This window comes from Trachinotus anak, unplaced genomic scaffold, assembly GCF_046630095.1.
Source record: "Trachinotus anak isolate AG129_WGS33_773 ecotype Australia unplaced genomic scaffold, CSIRO_AGI_Tana_v1 ptg000010l, whole genome shotgun sequence".
Classification (NCBI taxonomy): domain Eukaryota; kingdom Metazoa; phylum Chordata; class Actinopteri; order Carangiformes; family Carangidae; genus Trachinotus; species Trachinotus anak.
In genome coordinates, this window is record NW_027273861.1 from 12,985,113 (window position 1) to 13,004,686 (window position 19,574).

Here is a 19,574-nt window from a genome sequence, read left to right on the forward strand (position 1 = left end):
AACCTGGTGGCACCAAATGTGCTGTTTGAGCTGCTCCTCCTCACAATTCACCTACACCCACACCCCAACCACACCCCCAAGGGACTGACGGATTATTTTTCAAAACCATCAGCAGGTTCTACGAGGAAAAAAAGACTCAGAAAAAATATTCAGAAAGTTTGAAGTCTGGTTTAAGTCTACAGCATGTTCCTGGAATCCTGGAATCTTCACATGAGCTCAAGTCATGTCAAGTCAAATTTTATTTATATAGCGCCAAATCACAACAAAAGTTATCTCAAGGCTTTCCAAATGGAAGAGGTCTAGACCTTCTCTTTAAAATATAAGAAAGAGACCCAACAATTCCCACCGAGAGCAAGCACTGGGCTAACCTGGGATGGTGTGGACTGTGGAGAATGTGGAGTTTGGGGGAAAGTTTTGGGCATTTATCTTAAAATGCAGGATGGAGAGACCAAACCCTACACTGAACCAATTTTCTTGAATTTTCTCGAATGCTTACATTGGATCGGTTGCTGCCGTCAGTGCACCAGTGATTGTGGATGAAATCATTTTTGAAGGATGTCTGCATTGGGTTCAGCTTTTCTCGGGCAGCACTGCCCACCCAGGAGGACTTGCTGATCTGGCTCTTGTAAAAAGCAACTCTATTCCACTTTCTCTCCCAGAGAAACACAAATAAATTCCTTTTAATCAGCCATGGGTTCTTCGGGGGCTCATTTGGAAGGAATGTAATTGAAACTTAAGGTAACATTATTCATAAGGTAAATGTGCTTTGGTAAGTTTGATTTCTTTCTCCCACAGCTGGCCTTTGATATACCCGAGGGTGATCTTGCAGCGGTTTAGATGAAGACACAATTATTTGAGGCGGCACGGAGGTGGGCTTTGAAACGGTTTGGGAACACTTTCTGTGAATTGTAAATCTCACGCAGCACGGGAAATATTTCAACAAATGATTAAATACAAATTCACCACCATTACGAGAGTTCCTTGGCTTTCACTTCCTGTCTGTCTTCTTTCCTCCTTGTTCGCTGCTTTCCTCTCTGTGTTGGCTTCTGTCGCTTTCTGGAAGTGCTGAGGGGGAAAAGGTCCTGAGTTCAGCTCCTCTGAAAGGGGATCCAAACCGCGTGCTAACGAGAATGCCAAGCCTAACAGGGACTGACAGCTCATCGCACTGAGAACTGCCGTGTGTATATATGTGTGTGTGTGAGGGTTGGGGGTTAGTGCCAAATATCTGTGTGCATTTATTATGAGAAGGCAAACATCCCTGGTTGGGCTTAATAACTCACGTATTCTTTCACACGCATGCATGCAGGAATGCACCCACATAAACACACTTAAAAAGTGCAGAGTTAAATTGCACACAAACACACACATACACTAAGCATGGGTTGATTGATGTGATTTTATTGATACCAATGCCATTATCGATTTTGCTTATTGGTCTGATTCTTCATTGATTCCCTTAATGATTCCTGATCAGTTTTTAGTGTGAAATGTTCCAAGTATAAAATTAAATCATACTATAGCTTGGCTGAATACATGATGGTTATTATTAACTACTCAGCTAATCAACTTTTTAAATTCACGATTAAATCCATTTTTTTTCAGTTTTTGTGACCAGAAGAAAAGTTTCACTTCACCCTCTCAACTAAGTTGTAAAAATTGACACATTCAGGGACCATAGGCCTCCGCAAATTATGTGGAGCGAGCACATAGGCCTGCCCGGCTGTAAAACACATGCTGGCAACGATAGAAGATATTGATAAGCTCAGGGGGAAAATGATGACAAAGATTCAGACAAATTGGAACTGGGTACCTTTCTTGATTCTCACCCCTACCATGTACACACTGACCGGATGCTTCAAGTCAGCAATTATAATTTTTAGGAATCTGATCAGAAAACTGAAAGATACATGTGTTAACTCCCACCAGCCCACCTATCTCCATCATGGCCTTAACCGTCAGCTTTCTTCACTTGTCTATGTGGGCTCAGATGAAAAGCAGATGGGTCAGAGGGCGGACAAAGAGAAACATAAAGAAGAATAAAATGGGTGTTAAGTCAGTTGGAGGCTAAGGGGTCAGAGTTAGACAGGAGAGACGAAAACACGCCGAAAAGGAATTGTCCAGGGAGAAAGAAAGAGAGAGCTACAGAGAGAGATAGAGAGAGAGAGAGAGAGAGAACAACAGAGAGTGAGACGGCGATAAAGACAGCCGAGGGGTCAGGCTGGGAGCGAGGGAACAGTCCGCCATTTTCAGATGAAAGGAATCCAACCAATCCCTTCAATGATAAACATGTGTCTGTGTCACCCATCCCAGGACTCTGCTCTATTCATGCATGCGTGTATGTGTGTGTGTGTGTGTGTGTGTGTGTGTGTGTTCCCGTTGTTACAGACAGTCTGACTCCTGACACTGACAGTGCAGATGATGATATACACTCACACACACCGACACCTCGTCCACCATTTTGGCAACAGCAGGGGGATGTGTAGTGCATGAGTGTTAACTGACACAAACCATCACACTCTCAACACAGCACTGGAGCCAGATAACAAAACACTGCATCTCCTCTACTCTCCACTCCTCTTCTCTTCTTCAGTCCTGTCCTCACCTGCCTCCTGACTCGCTGCTCACTTACACCTCCGGGGAGGAGACAAAATAACGTGAACACCTAGTGAAATACGAGCCTTGAAGTATCTAAATCACAATGGCGGTCAGCTAAATATTGCTCTCGCCCTCAAATAGTCAACCCCGTCCTCTACAAAATGATGGTTCATAGACAACTCAGAAACTAAAATGCTGCCCAGATGATATTATTAACCCAACAAATTGTGACATTGAATATATCTGCAAATTATGCAACAGACCAATTGACATATTGGAACTGCACATACCTGCAGATGGTTTACAGTCAGAGTATATCATTGCTTTTCTCTGCAGTATTTTCTCGTGGAAGCTAAAACCTAAAACATGATTAACATTTAAATGGTTATGTTCAAGCAACTCAGAGATCTTAAAGGTCAGGGAAACATCACGGCCTTGGTTAACTAGCGACAGTCGGTGTTGACATGAAGCACAAGATGGGACCTCCTGGCTTTTTCAGTGTTGAAACAAAATTGACCTCTCTCTAACCTTAAACAAATGTTGTGGGCCATGTTCACATTACAGGCTTAGCAATCGTCAGATTTGACATTTTTGTGTTGATAGTTCACTTTCATGTTTGTAAATAACATGTATCCAGCCATGGCGCGCACACACGCTCTGAGGGAAACATGGATGACATAGTTGTGCTTGTGGAGACAGTACGGATGATGAAAATGAGAAAAAGAACAACGGGATGACAAAAGCCAAAAGCCGTATTAGCCATCCTCCATTTATCGTCTATGTTTACCGGGCTGTGAGGTGCCATGACTGAATGATGATCAGAGGTGATGTGCACATACGCAGAGAAGTGAAAAAAAAAAAACATCCAACTGTTCTGACAGTGGTCTCGTAGCCAGAGATTGAATGTAAAGAATCAGTTTTGGTTTGTTGTTGATTATTAGAGGCAAAAAATTGTGCAATGCAATCCCAGACTGCACTATCAAAGTTCTGTCAGGTCGTCCCCTGATTTATTGAGTGAATTTGCAGGATGTTTTTTTTCTCCACAGATGCACCTGTGTAGATGATTTGGCTTCACTGGAGCTTTCTTAGTTGGCTCACATTGCTTCAGAAACTCAGAGAAACATGAGCCAACATCACAATAATAAAAGTTTGGATTTCCAGGTTGCTTTTATAGCTGACAAATGCAACTGGCGTTCAACTTCATGTGACTCACATTCGTGGGAGTGTTTGCTTTTGACATCAAGAAACTTCAGCTTTACATTTCTTTTTTTTAGTATTCAGTTTACATCATTTTGTCTATGCACTTACCCTCCCTTTTCCTCTACTCCTTTCTCCTCTCCCCACCAGTCCTCTTTATCCTCCCCTCTCCACCACTCAGTCAGCCTTTCAGGACCTCTGCAGTAAAAGTCTCACCCCCCGAGAGACGGAGGTTGAGAGAAGGGCCTCTGTGGCTCTCTGTTGACTCACCCACCTTCTTGGAGCGTTGCCATGGCCACTGCCAGCCTGGCCTGAAGTGAACCAGGTGGGGGTGTAGATGGTGGGGGTGGTTATGCAGAGAGAGAGAGAGAGAGAGAGAGAGAGAGAGCAGGGGGTCAGGGAGGGAGAGGAAATGAGGTGGAGAGAAGGGGATGGTGACCCGAGCAGAGGAGGAAGAAAGAGGAGAAACAGGGTGAGGGAGAGTTTTGTTTTGGCGGGGTAAACATTCTTGAGCTTGTTCCTGTTGTTCAAAAGGTAACTGCAAACATCAGTGTGTGTCTGTGGGATTTTTTTTTTTTTTTCATCTTTTACATCCCACATGTGTTTGTATGTGTAGGCATGTTTATACCAGTGTTTGTTTAATTGTGTGTTACTTCCTTTATGGTATTTTCACAACAATGGCTGTGGTGGACAGGGTATTTATTGATGGGAGCTGCAGAGTACAACCATTCTTTTTCCATTCTTTTGTTATAACCCTGAACTGTGCGAGGCGTCTGTCAGAAAGCCCCTCTGTGTGAGTGTGTGTGTGCGTGTGGAGCCATTCAAACCACGGCTACTCACCCATAACCACACTTTGACGACTGGGTCACTGGCACACACTCATGCATGCAGGAGAACACATAAACACTGAGACACACACACACACGCTCACAGAGACTGTGGCCCCGCTTGATGTGGCACCATTTCTTACTCAATTGACTTTGACAGATATTGTTTTCAGTGACCCTCGAGTTGATAACATCATGTCTGGGTGTGTGCATGACACGTAACTGTCTCATTTTAAGAAACACACTGGAGCCTTAGCCTTGAATGCAGCACTTAATTAGCTGATGAAAAAGCTGATGTGTAGCTGGTACTAAATCAGCGGTGATCTAGTAAAATCCCAGCGTTAATTAAGATAGGCTTTGGCCCAGCAGGGGGTGTGGTGAGATGGAAATGAAGAACCTGGAAAGGAGAAAGCCCTCATACGTTGAGACAATGACACCAGTAATACACATATAAATAGACAGGGGTATAGTGAAGGCATTCTTCTTTTCAGGCCATGTTAGTGCACAAGGATTAGGTTCAGACCAGCAGTTTGGTGAAACACTGGTCTGTTTTAAAGCTCAGAACAGAGAGGGCAAATCATCTCTTACAATAAAAACTAAATAAACAGCTCTGGAGCCTCACAGCATCTTTGATAGGAAATTGTTTCCTCTGTGGTGAGACTTGGCCCGTTAATGTGAGGTGTGTGTGTGTGTGTGGATGTGAGACTGTGTTTATGTTTGTTTGTGTGTCTGTGGCTCCAGAGCTGGGGAGACAGTTGGTCTGCAGTGATCAAGATAGAGATAAGACGAAGGTTAGGCCAGGGTCACAAAGAAGTAGTGTGTGTGTGTTTGAGTGTGTGTGTGTGTGTGTGTTTGTGTATGTGTGTGTGTGTGTGTGTGTGTTTAGGGTCGCTGTCCTCATATGACATGTGCTGCAGCTCCACTCAGTCATTTCTATTTAAACAACTGTTGTATGTCTGTAAAATGAATATTTGCATTGAACCTCCAGTTCTTAATCAGTGTTCCTGCATCACAGGCTGAAAACATGATCACCCTGCACTGTCACAAAAAATGTTTCTATCATGAACAAATGATGTAGTATTGAAATCACTTTTCATGTATTTCTATCAGGAAAAAGAGACACATTAACAGAAAGAAAACAAAGCACATAAGTATACTAGATGCTATTTTAAATAGTCTAGTTGTACAGAAATTCATTCACATATAAAACTAAATCTTTACTGAGCTCTGCTTCTCATTATATTTTCTGAGGTTTTATTCTTTGCCTGCCAGTGAAGACAAACTGCAGGAGTTGTAATCTTGTTTATCCAGCACTCCTCCCGTCTGCTTCAGCATTCCTCTCCATCGGTGTGGCCTGTTTGATGATTTGTGGCCCATTTAAAGCCACAATCCTGTGATCTGTTGGTTGGGGTGACCACAAACCCTCAGCATGGCTGACTAAGTCTGCCCTTGAGCCGCTGTGGGCCACGCAAACACGCACACCAACACGCTCAGTCTCTCACACACTTATAAGCCATAGGGAAAAAAAAGCAGAGATATACTGTACGTAGACAGATGTATGTCCCCACATACAGAATGTACAATTCACACCTACTGCACACACACTCTCAAACACTGAATTATGGGTCTTTCCCACAGGCTGATCCCCTCTGTCAGAAGCCTGTGCTGTGCTGTGGTCCAAACCCAATGTTTTCCTTAATAGAGGGTACGGGTGCTAAAACTATTAGAGGCAGCAATCATAGTCTTAATCATATTGGATTTCTTCATGCCAAGCACTTTCCCCAGGAGACTACAGGGCTGAGAGCTCTGGGTGGTTGGAGGCTGGATGAATATGTATGTGGATGTCTGTGCCTCACAAAAAAGCAAGAAAGACAGAAAGAAAGAAAGGGGTTACTGTATGTGTTGATAAAAGTATACCATCTTTTTGCATGTGAGGACATCTGGTAAAGCTACTCTTCACTTCATGCTGAAGGACACACTGTGTGCTCCAGAGAGCGGCAAAGGCAGATAACCAGATGAACTTGAAAGACGAATTAACACTAATAAATAACTACATTTAGAGTAATAAACATCTTTGTACTGTTTGTTTGCAGCAAACTGTGGTTCAGTTGTGGCGATCCAGACACTGTTTTCTTCAGGTCTGAAGGATTTGAAACCTACAGTAACAGCACCAGAGTCCCGGTCACAAGGATAATACAGAGATAAATGAACAGCCAAGAATATGACAGAGCAAAATTAAACTGATAGTAGAAATATGTGTCACAGATTCATGTGTGCACCAGACGTGGTGAAATTTAATTCCCTGCTGGCGTAGTGCTTGAATTATAACATTAGCGCCTGTTGGCTGGCGCATGCAGACACGCACACACACACACACACACATAAATACATATTATGCATGTAAAAAAACAACAAGCAAAGAGAGAATGAGCTCAATCACTGTCATCCAGATCTCTCTCCATGTGCTACCACTCTCTGACTTACCCCCCCCACATACACACACACACACACACACATGCATAAACACACTAAAACGAATCAAGGTTATAAATAAATGAAGGAGATTGTAAAAACATTGTGTAAGCCTTGGCCTAGGCTCAAATCAACTAAGCTAAGCGCCTAAACTACAGATTTATGAAATAATGAGAGTCTTATGAGAGCAGTTAAAGGCCCTGACTCTGATGTGACAGCCAGCACCGCTCCTAGTCAAGGCCAACTAGAGGAAGAGCTACTAATCTATGGCTAGCATTACTGTAACCCCTCCACCACATGCCACCAAGACTCTGCCTTCCACCTCCAAACCGCTGGCAGCACGGAGGAGTTATTTCCCATATCCTATCTCTGGGCTCTCCCTTACTTTCACCGCCTCCCACTCGGTGCTTCTGTGAATTTTCTTGTCTGTTTGTTTGCCTGTTTTGCTCTGTCTCTATGTTGGCTTCGTTGCCACTTTCTCTGGCCTCGCTCTCCCTCGCATACAGACACACAATTACAGTTTTCCCTCTGTCTCTATTTTCTCTGTCTCTCACAGACAAACACAAGCAAACACACTTCAGCATTTACACAAATACATGTTTTCTCCAAGTCTCTTTCCTCTAACGTTGATTAATTGCTTTGATCGTGCAGGCAGACTCATTTATGGGCTGCTTGTAAACATGATTAATTCCGCTTCAGTTCAATGTTCAGCATGGGCCTGATGGCTGCTTTAGCTGTCAGTATAAACAGGCCCCATTAATTAGAGTACGGCAAGGCCAAGACTTCTCAACCACAGTAATTAAGAGTAGCACTTTGGGAGCCCACTGGCTGATGTCCTAACTTCATAAATCTAATTTTCCTCCTCAAAATCTTAATTATTAAACACATTTTTCCTCCCGGGAGGTTAAGTTTATTGAGCAGTCAAAGGTGAGAAGTCACCTGATAGATGTTTTTAATGTACCACTGGTATCAAAGGTTTATAATGAGTAAGGGCCAGGTTATGTGAGTTCAAATGACATCCGACCATGTCAGATATCAAAAGTGTCTGTAGTTGTTTTAAGAGGCAGCACAGGAAGGTGGAGTGAAAAGCATGGAGTCATAGAGTCGGGAGAGGTGATGGTTTGAATATGCAGAGTCTCTATGGGAAGACATTCATAGAGATATAGTCGCTTGTTCACATGAAAAATAACAGAACAACCTAGTGCGGGCAAATATCAGGTCGTCAGTTTCTGAACTTAACAGAAATGGTCAGACACAGCTACCCTAATCCGACGTCTAAAAGGTGTGTGTGTGTGTGTGTGTGTGTGTGTGTGTGTGTGTTGGGGTGGGGTGTGTTTCTGAAGCTATTCATCCATCCGACAAGCACTTCTGAAGAAGCATGCTGGCAGCCTAACACAAGGAATCCTTAGAATAGCACCTCTTTAAACCTCATTTTCAATTTTACACACCCACTTTCCTCCCTAACACCTTTTTCCCTCAGCTGTCATCTTGTGTTTCATTTCACTTTTTCTTCTTTAGTTTGGTCTCCATCACCAGCTGAGCTTTCACTTCACTGTGAAGGCTGTTGGCTGCCACTTAAAGGCCTGTGTGGGAACGTTTGAGTTTTGTGTGAGCGTGTGATATCGCTCCCTATGAATAGTCCATATACTGTGGAAGTGGATTAAGAAGTGTTCAACTGTACCAAGGTTTCCCTAGTCAGTCTGTCCCACATATGAAACCTTGAAGACTGACTCTGACTTTGTCCGCTCTTCATCTGCTTTTCATTTACACAGACACACTTTTCATTTACACAGAAAGAGAGAAAGACACGGAGGAAAAAGAGAGATGGTTGACAGTTTTTAAGACATCTGTGATCAGGCCAGAGCAGCATGTAAAGGTTGTCTCGTACAGTATGGATGTTATGTGAATGTTTTTTTGTGTATGACAAACAATGTAGAGCAGGTTTTAAGGCAAAATGTAATAAGTAATTTCTCATTTATGCAAAGGTATTTAAATGAATTCAATATCTACTCAACAGCAGAAGTAATCAGTTACATTCCATGTTACTACACGTTGCGTTCCATCCTACAGTCCAGCTCTGATAAAGTGTCTTCTAACAACCCCAAAGTCTCCCACATTTTATATTTCCTGTGTTTAACGCACGGAAGAATAGAAAACAAGCAGTCAGACTCTGCAGGGTTCACACACCCTTCAACTCTGAAGAAAAGCCAGGTGATTCCTGGATGTGGTTTTGTCAGAAGGTTGGCTGGCCAGATAAGAAAAAAGTATGTTAAAAGCAACAACTAAGGAGTTTCTGGAAGATGCATTCCTCCTCTTTTGGCAGAGGCTAAATAACATCTCCTGGACTGGACTCTCCGCTGAATGCACGGAGACAAATTTACACACATGACACTTGAAATTACGATGCACTGAATGTGATATGGCGGGAGGTTTATCTTCCTCTCGTTACTGTAAGAAAAGACTCAGCCAATAAATATTTTCCAGCACTAAAAATACTTCTGTCTGTCAAATACATCAGATGTCTCTCTGGTGGTCCCACAGTTGTTAAGTGCTGGCAAACCTTGGTTGGCAATAGTTGGGGAAGGTTGTACACATTTGTGTATGTTTGTGTGTCCCTCTCCACGCTTCATCTGAGGCAGCTTGTTCTCATTGGGGAGATGATTTGGGCTCTGCTTCCTCATGGATGTGCTGACAGAACATTTTGAAATGACAGAGCAGCGTGACCCTCACTCACAGTGTGATTTCCAGCCCTGAAAACTCACACTCACACACATACACTGCTTCTGCACAGTCTTTTTTTTTCTGTGCCTGAAAGGTCTACATTACGATCTCACTCTGTCTCTGTTTTTCTGCAGGCTGAATACACTTGCATGAAATTGAACATTTCTCCTGCTGATTTGCCGTGAAATGGTGTGCTTGTGTGGGATTATGCCGCGTTAGCTTCAGCATCGAGGATAATAGAGCCGTGACTGAAGAGAGAAGAGCCGAGGAGAGGAGGGGAATCAAGAGGAGAGTAGAGGAGAGCAGAGGAGTCAAGAGGAGAGGAGAGGAAGTTCGGTCCACTTACTCCTCCTTCTGCTCCTCCAGTCTACTAGACAGTCATAGCACTGTGCAATTTGGACAAACTCTGTGGTGAAGACAGATGCATATGGAAACACAAACACACACAGTATCCTCATGCGTGCTCACATGCGCACAAGCACTGAGTTATGAGAGCATGCTCATACAGAGGGAGTAAGTGTGTACGAAGTGGAGCGCAGGAAGGAGGAAGGACATGAAAGCTTAATAAACAGAGATCAGTGACAGTTGTGGAAGGAGAGCCGCCATCGAACGAAAGAAAAGAGAGAACAAGAGCATGAGGGGTGGGTGGGAGATGGATGAAGGGCTGTTGCTGAACTGTATAATCTAGAGATTTGTCATTGAGAGCACATAACCTGGGCGGGGAAAAGGGAGGAAGGCTGGCGATTGAGGGTTTGAGAATTGATGGAAGATGAAGAGACATGAGTTGTTTTTGGAGGCACGGGGACAGGCCTGAGGATGGAGGGGCTTTGGGAGGATGAAGAGGGGAGATGGTGGAGGACGAAACTGGCCAGCTGGGCTCCAGACCTGTAGGATGGGAGGAGGAGGATGAGGAGGAGGTGAGGTGCACTAGAGCTGCTTCCTTCTCTCTTTTCTCTAGCTCTCATGGATAACTGTAAACATCTGGCCCTTTGTCAGCCTTTTTGACTCTTTTACATTACGCCTCCTGCTGTGTCTCTTCCAAATTTTTTCTCTCGCCTCTTCTTTTCTTCTTCATGTCGTCTCTTTAACTTATTTTTTTCTCTCTTCCTCCTCCTTTTACCTTCTACTCATCTGCTGAAACACACATGCACAACATGCAGGCTTTAACTCATACATAAAACCCTCTTAATCGTATCCCTTTCATATGAAAATATGCTTTTTTATAGCTGCTGCATTGCACTCTATACTACTAAAGTGTCCACTTCTCCCCAGGGGAAATCACATCTGCCTGTCAAATTGTGCAAACAAGAACAATTCAGTCTTGGATGCTTGCTGAGGGGCACACACAAACCTGACCTGAAACAGAGATTTATTTAAGGAAGAATCACTTTGACTCAACTTGGCATGACATCATTTGAATGTATTCAGAATGATGTGTGATGACTGAAAGCTGTATGCATGCTGGACTTACACGCATGCGGAAACCTCTGCAAGGATTCCTCTCTTTAAAAGGAATGAATTCAGTCACCTGGACCAGCTCCTACTAACTGTTTGGACACTTGCTGTTTCTCAATCTGGATTAGTTTTTTCTTCCATTATACAATTGATGTTCATGCAGGAGATTATGTGCTGCTCTCATGTTTCAGCCGGACCTCAGATGTGGACTTTACAAAGGACAAATCATTCTTTGGGAATTACTCTGTCTAAAGCCATTAGTCCAACCAAAGCAGGCGGAGGAGATAAGAGAGAGTGGTCAGGCCCTGGTTTGAGGCCGAGGAGGCATGTTTTAAGCATAGCCGGCTGTTTCTGACTGCTCCTTTCTCATGCCGCAGAGAAGACGCAGCTCATCTGGTTTGGATAGCATCACACATCATAATGGGAGCTGGATAAATCCAATGGAATTCAATGAGAATTTTTCCCTAGGAAAAAAAAAAAAAAAACGGCTGTGAAATGTGTTAGGATCAGTGGAGGCTATGATGCTAGTGGTGGACTACAAGCTTAGGGGGAAAGATAAGGTTAGAGTGACCTGATCTTGGCTAGATCTTAGCAAGGCCCTTAATCTTATTTTCAACTTTGGGTCCAGGAGGGTTAAAACAACAGAAGGAATCGCCTGGTGGGTGAGATCATTTAATTAGCTTCAGGTAAATTAATCTCTGTGAATTTTTTCTTCAGAGATTATTTTGTACCCCAGTAGTTAAAATATGTGTTGCACTTTGAACACATTGTAAAAGTTAAAGTAATTATGACATCTTTTTAAACATCATTCATCTATGCACATGGAGGGTAAGATTTTATTTAACCAGTTTACATCAAAACTGCATTGATCGATTTTTTTTTTTCGCTACTAAGGGCATTGCAACAGGCTGTAAACATTGACTAAACACTGATGTTATCACATTGTGAATTTTCTGAACATGTTAACAGATAGTTGCTTGCATTCAGCAGAAACAGAGCACTATTAGCATTCATTTTGAACGTATTTCTGTCCACACAATGAACGTAAATCCAACATTCACTCTGTTTTTGGTCTCTACAGACGCGTGAGGGAAATTTCTGTCTCTTTAGCTGCTAAATGCTCTGGTATCTTTGCTAGCTAGTTGCTAACGTTGTCTGTCTGCTGTTTGGTGCTGTGCAGTTAGAGCGTTTTTGCCATAAAACCAAAACAATGAGCTAAAAGATGCTAAAACTACTCTGCAGAGCTGAGGGGAACTCATGGAGTCAGGTTCTAATTTTCAATGGCCTGACCACTATGAGCAACCCCTTCCACATTCTACATAGTTATTTGACCCAGTGTTAATGTTAAAAATGTGTTTAGTGCAGCTTTAATTTAATTTACCTTTGTAATTACACATCTTGTTCTCACATGTATTGAGTTAAGACAGGAATCAGACACAAATAGATGAACTCTTCTCCACCTTTATCTACATTATTCTTGTAATATTCAGCTATGTTGTTGTGCTCACATTTAGACATGCTTATTCCTGTTCAACAGCTCTTTGATTTTGAAAGAAAACAAAAATTAGTATGATTTCCCTCTATAATTTTCCACCACTCTTTCACACCCCACACCTTCTGCTTGTGGGCATTCACAGCGAGGGACCAGCTGTGTGCTTTTTCACTCCGGATCAAGTGATACTTTATTATTTTCTCTGTTTTCTGGGGAGGCAGGCAAGCTGGGATGACTGGCGCAGTGGCAGCACTGCCAAGTCAAACAGCAGGGTTTATTTGTGGACAAGTGTAGGGAGAGCTGGGGCGACACCCACCCTCCCGATTCACTGAAGACTCTTATTAGGGGGAGAGTCGGGAGGCCCCGGGGACTGAAGGGGTGTATACAGTGTGTGTATGGGTGCCTATAGGTCTGGTTTTGTTGGAGGAAAAAATACAAACAAGTGGAGTATGGAGGACAGTAGTGGAGGTGGAGAGAATGAACTTTTGTCCGAGGAAGGAAGGATAAGAAAGGATAAGAAAAATACAAGGAGGGGGTGGAAGTCTAGAGGATTTTTACCAAGCTAAGAAAGGGATATCTCCCATCATTAGACCTTCACCCCCTGCCTCAGAGAGGAAATAAGACAGGACGGAAGGAGGAAGGAGGGGGAAGAATAGGAGGCTTTCTGTGGAAGCTGGCTAGCAGCAGGCCTCTGCTACTGGGATTGTCCCTCTGGTAATCCCTGGATTTCCTAGGCTGAGACAGGAGGTAGACCAGGCAGGGTGAGAGACTTAGTGAGACAGAGGGAGAGAATGAGAGAGGACAGAAAGGAAGTGGGAAGAGAAAGAGAGGCAGAGACAAAGGAGAAACAATATTCAAAACGGCGCCATCTTCAGCGGAAAAGATCTTTCCATTTTCTGCAGTATGTGGTCTGTATACAGATATTGCTAAAAGAGGAATGTGATGTGTATAATTATTAACGTGTGTGCTTATGGGTGGCTGTATATGTGTTTTTGAGCGTGCATGCTTGTGTGTGTGTATTGTGGGTATTAACAGGGATAAAGATTTGGAAAAAAGTAGGGCTCTGGCTTGCTGCAGTTCTTGCCAGATGTGATGAGTTGAAAGTGCTGCTTACCTTCAAATGGGCAAATGAAACAAAAGGCGCAGAGGGGCTGTAAAACTATTTTGGCAACGCTCTGACGTTGGAGGTCACATTTGAGGCATTTTTACGCTTGAATGTTGCCTTTAAAGCCCTTGACGGGTTACATGATTCCCTTGGAGTAAAAAAAGAAACGTCTCGAGGACCCTTGTTGATAAAACTGTAGGAGACAACAGTGAAGCTATCACGTGAGGCTGTCCAGACAACTTTGATGTTGTCTTGTGTGACACCATCTTTCCACCCTAATGTATTCAAGGTGCTTTTGGGAGCAAGAATGGACCAAAAGATCAGACAACAGCAGGCTTTTAAAATACCACTGCCTCTCCTCCATACCCATCCAAGCATGAGGTCATAGTGACATAGCATAGGTTAAAAGAAACTGGACACAAGGGTGTTTTTTTTTTTTTTTTTTTTTTTTTATGAATTCTTTAAGCTTCTCTACTGTGGCCATGAGGGGGATAGTACACTCACACAAATTGGTATCCACCCTTTTTTGGGGGTTGCTCTGCAGGGAACAGGGATGAGATATCGCAACTCTCCTATTCTTGGGTTGCCCTGGATGTTATTTCAACTCCCTACCTCCTTCCTTTCGGTCACCCCAGGGTTCTGTGAACCCAATCCCCTCTTGTCGTCTGTAGCCGGAGCCCAAGGGAGAAGCCAGTTTGGCCCAGAGGAACCCAATGGTGCATGTCCTGGGTCAGGGGTCTATCTCTTCTCTTTTCAGGCGATGAAACCCAAGCGGCTCTCAGGGAGACAAGAGCGGTCGAGGGGAATGCACAACCCTAAAACTGTTTGGACTGACCAGAGATAAAGACAGAGAGAAAGCGCTGAATTGTAATCCTAGATGGATCCTCCGTATCTAAAGGGGCTACAAAAAATGTTAAATGTCTATTGATTACAGAGAAATTAATAAAAGAGGAATTTCACAGATTTTACACATCAAAGTCTGTTGGTGAAAAAAGTTTGTGGTTCCAGAGGGAACTGTGGAAAATCTGATAAATTGCCTTAAGTGATGTCACTTGATATCTGACTGAACTTGAAGCGGTTAAATTGCACTGTGGGTAATGTAGGCGCCAGGTTTTCACAGGGGGTTCTGCTTAGGGCTGTCACGATATCAGATTTTCACTCCACGATTTTTGTTGCCAAAAGAGTTCATGATGATGATATTAACATGACATCTTTAGGAAATTTTAAAAATTGTATAAATACTGCTCTCAGTCAAATTCATTTTTAACTTTGTTTCTTGTGTGTTTTGTCTCTTTTTTGGCAAATGAATTTAACTGAAATACAAGTGTAGGGAGGTGGAGATAGAGTCTGTAACCATAACTGTACAAAAGCATACAAACAGAACAATTACACTCAATGGATAGTGACAAGGGGACCAGAGGACCTGCTAAACAAAAGATCCACCAGGCCTAACATCTGCCACCACAACGTTATTATATGTGTATTATTAACACAATATCAATATTTCATTAGTGTCAATACTGGTATATCATGACACCTCCAGTTCTGCTGCATCAGTTTGAAAACTTTTTATTTTCTGTAACTGTACATCATGAAAACCATAAAGACAGCACCATTGTTATAACCTGGCTCACAGTTGGGGAAGTGGGAAGCAACATAACCAGCTGGAACTGGTAAAGCCAAATTTACTGGGTAGTAATGAGGGTAACAAAGGTAATCGAAGTGTGAGGACAACTAAAAGAGGGGAACAGGGCAAGCGGATGCTGCTTAGATAAAAAACAAAATACAAGAGTCTTCAAACTCAGTTGGCAATTTTACACTGTAAGCTAAAAATAAAATGAGCCAAACTGCTGGCTAATCCAGAAATGGGCATAGAGGTGGGGCATGTGTGGAGCCGAGACTTTGGCGCTGTCGGTTTGTTTGATGGAAAGCAAGTGGCCATTCAAACAAGTGCAGTTTGTAGCACTTTCACGTTGGCTTCATTTTTCAGCCTAGGAGGTTGCCGCTTGGGATAAACACATGGGAGGCCCCAGCTGCGGCCGTAACAACCATGTTTTCAGTAATTGATAGCTTTTATTTGTTACTTGAGACCACAACACAAAGATAATGATATTAGGGTAGCATATTCCTCCTCTCTCTGTTGCATGTGTGCTTGTTTGTAAGAGAAAGAACGAGGATAAAAGTAAATAACAGCACTTTACTTGCCCAATATTGTTAGACTGTGAGAAATCCAGGCTCCTGACCAGTAAAAGTTGTGCAGTTAAGTTGTGGTTTTCAACCCAGGAGCCAAGACTGAGATAAGAAACATGAAAAAATGTTCTGCTGCTTACATTTATGTGTTGTTTTTTACTGACTGAAATATTGGATTGGCTTAACTTGATGAAAGAAGTTCAGAGAGGACAATGAGGGATTGCACAAATGGAACCTGCTGCTTTTTAAGGTGTCACAAATACTGCAGAAAAGAATTGTGATTGATAAGTAACGATCATTTGTTTATAATTGTGTAGTGTGTAACACAAAAACGAAAAGGAAAAACCAACGGACATTTGCATACGCCTAAGAAATAAAATGGTAAACTGAAGCCATAGTAGCTGTGAAAATACATGGATAGACAAACTGAGAGAAATGCAATGTAGAGCAGGGAAAAAGAGGGAAATGTGTGAAGGAAGAAAAGTTTTCAGTTCTCCTGCCTGACGTTGGCAGGCACCACCAGGGTTTCCTTCACCTGCCTGGTTATACCCACTCATTTCCCATGCCAGGCCTATGCCCATACACCAAACCCACACTCTCCACCAAACAAAAACAGAAGAATCACCTCCATCTGTACAACACATGCTCCTCTCCTAGAGAACAAGGCTTTATTTGTCTTATACCATTCTTTCACACTTCCAGCTCTCTCTGTTTTTTGCTCTCTGCTCTCTGTCTTCCTCATACCATTACTCCTCCCTTCCTTTGTTCTTTCTTTCTTCTTTCTCTGTCAGTAAAAGTAGAAGAGTGTCCACTGGGTGGTTTTGGGAAAGTGGACATGAGGGAGTGAAAAAGACAGAATAGGCATGTGACGGCGTTTTGTTTTTCTTGATCTGTGCATTAACTGGTGGTGTTGATGTTGTGTGCTTGTTCTTTGACTTCCTGTACAGCCCCTAGCTGTCAAGTAAATAGTAATCCAGAGTATTGGATCTTCTACTCTTTGCCAGAGTTCAGTATTTGGCCTCCACAGTTTGACACTTGCTTCTGTTGTATCACAGCCTGAAGACCTTTAGCTCCATCCATCACTCACGTTCTCCGATTCAGAGTTAAGGAGGAATAACAGGGGAGTGATGTAGTCGACAAGAGTGAGCTCTCTCAGTTCCAGCACCTTGTCATCGGCACCTACTCATTACATGCTTCAGACCCGTAAAACCTTCAAACAAGCTAACACTGTTGCTAGCTAACAGCCAGGATTTAATGCACTTCAAGGTCAATTGCTGCAATGCACACGCATGTTGATAAATGACATTTTAAATCTGAAACATAAAAGGTCTCTCTGATTTTTTGAAATGTTTTATATGCTGTTCCCTCTCCCGCCCGACCCCGTCATTCTGTTTTCTTTCCAGCACTCGCTAATGAATTTTTGGAGTGCTGCGCTCAGTTCGCAGGATCCAAGACCATCCGTGTGCTCTGCTCCTTCCAGCTTTGTTCTTATAAAGCTTTTATTTAATTAAAATGGGAGTTTCTCACGCATGTATAAGATGAGACCAGAAAAAAAAAGAGAGAGGGGAGACCTACAGTAGTTAACTATATGGTGAACAGAGTCTGTCAAAGTGAGTGGACTCCTTCAGCATGAGAACACCCACTCTGTCAGTCAACACATGCGTGCATGCACACACACACACATTTACACTTATGCATATACATGCAAGCGCGCACGCACATGCACACTCACACTCAAACACACACACACACACACACACACACACACACACAGGGAATGTTTGCATTTTTCCGCTCTCTCCCTCTGCCTCTCCCGCAGTGATTGACATGCACACTCATTCAGCCCAGCACAAACTCAGGCGCCATGGTTACAGCTGCAGAGATGTTCTTTCCCCGGGAGACGGACAATATTGAAATAACAACTCCCTTAACAACATAACCAACCACACACACACTCACACACACACACACAAACACACACACCCACGCACACACACAGACTCCCTACCCTGCATCCTCCCCATGCACTCACTCTCTCACTATCCCTTCTGTCGTGTCTGGTGCAGTTTGCCGTGTTTTAACGGAAACTACTGAAGCTGGCTGCGTTACAAAAAGCCTGGCAGGTGTGTGTGCCCTGCCAGGTCTGGACCCTGACTCTGCCCAGGGTGTGCTCTGGTGTTTGTCTTGGAAAAACCCTCAAGATGTGGCAAAGACGTCTATGGGTCAAGGACTTGAGGTGGTGGCAACTTTCTGGCACAGAATCAGCATTTGCAGAAGCAGAAGTAGCAGGTATTAGCCTCTCTGGGCCTGGCATCACACCTCGACATTCGAGTTTAGAGCAATAAAAGAATCTCATGTGAGATGGAAATAGAAACTGAAATGAGGTAAAGTGTCATTACTGAGCCGGCAGGGGGGCTTCTGGGTTTGGGAAGTCTGGTGTTGAGATATGAACCGAGAAAAGCATGAAAGTCATATTTTTTCAGGGCTGAACTGGTCACAGGTTTGATCAAGAACTATTCCTGGATTATGCACCTCACTCAGAGCGACAGCGTGGCGCTGAGCATAGCAAAAAAAAAAAATCCTGGCTGAAACACGTCAAAAAGAATGAATAAGATCAGGCTCAGTTCTTGGTTGTACAGTGGGAGGAAGGATCCGGAGCTGGCAGAGAGATGAGACGAGGATGGAGAGTCTTGGAGTGAAAGTAGAGAAAGAGTACAGGAAGAGAAAAATACAGACAAGAAAAAGGGATAATGAAAGAGTTACATATGCTGTTAGCTCATCAGTTGTCACGTTGCATTATGAAAAAAAAAAAAAAACACACACTAAAGCTAAAGTGCTCACAAGAGTGGTTAGCAAACATAATGACCTCAGAGAGAGGGAGAGAGAGAGAGACAGTCACAAGGTTGGGCTTAGAGCTTGGTTGTGATTATCCTAGCGTAGAGGTTACCTGGAGTTGAAGCATTCAATATGCACGATATGGGCATTTATGATTGTGAAAACATAACTTAATTGCGTGAATTACAACCCAGACATCGGCCTCAATCAGTTGTGCAGCTGTATCGGCCTTAAGCCGCCCCACAAATCATGTGGGCCAGGATGCTGACGTTCTCCCTGCAGTATTTTCCGAAGCGCTAGTCAGGTTTCTTGGTAATTAGGATCATAGACATGGATCAGTGTGGTGTGGTTTGAAGATATGATGAGCTGAGTCACTTGTTCTAATCAAGTAAACTGAAACTCTCTGACTCAGTGCAGCGAAGAACTGTGTGAAATCTGCTGTAGTTCCACAAAGAAAGAAAAAAAACCAACACATTTTCCTCTTCAAACACACCTCTGGTTCCTGTAAGAGAGCTTAGCAGCGATTGACAACTTGGTCCTGGTTTCTAGGCCAGTCAGAGGTGGCGTGGGATTGTAGAGGGCGGGAGCTGGGAGGTTAACCCCTGGTGTCTATGACAGCTGTGGAGTCATTGGGCTGGCTGGCGGCTGCACACTATAAATTCTCTCTAAAGAGGGTTTACTTTTG

General features: G+C 43.3%; 1 protein-coding gene across 1 annotated transcript in view; it reads left to right on the top strand.

Annotated features, from left to right (window-relative positions):
- The window catches only part of trabd2b (TraB domain containing 2B), a 63,992-nt gene that overhangs the window by 18,705 nt on the left and 25,713 nt on the right, over positions 1-19,574 (top strand). The window lies entirely within an intron of this gene.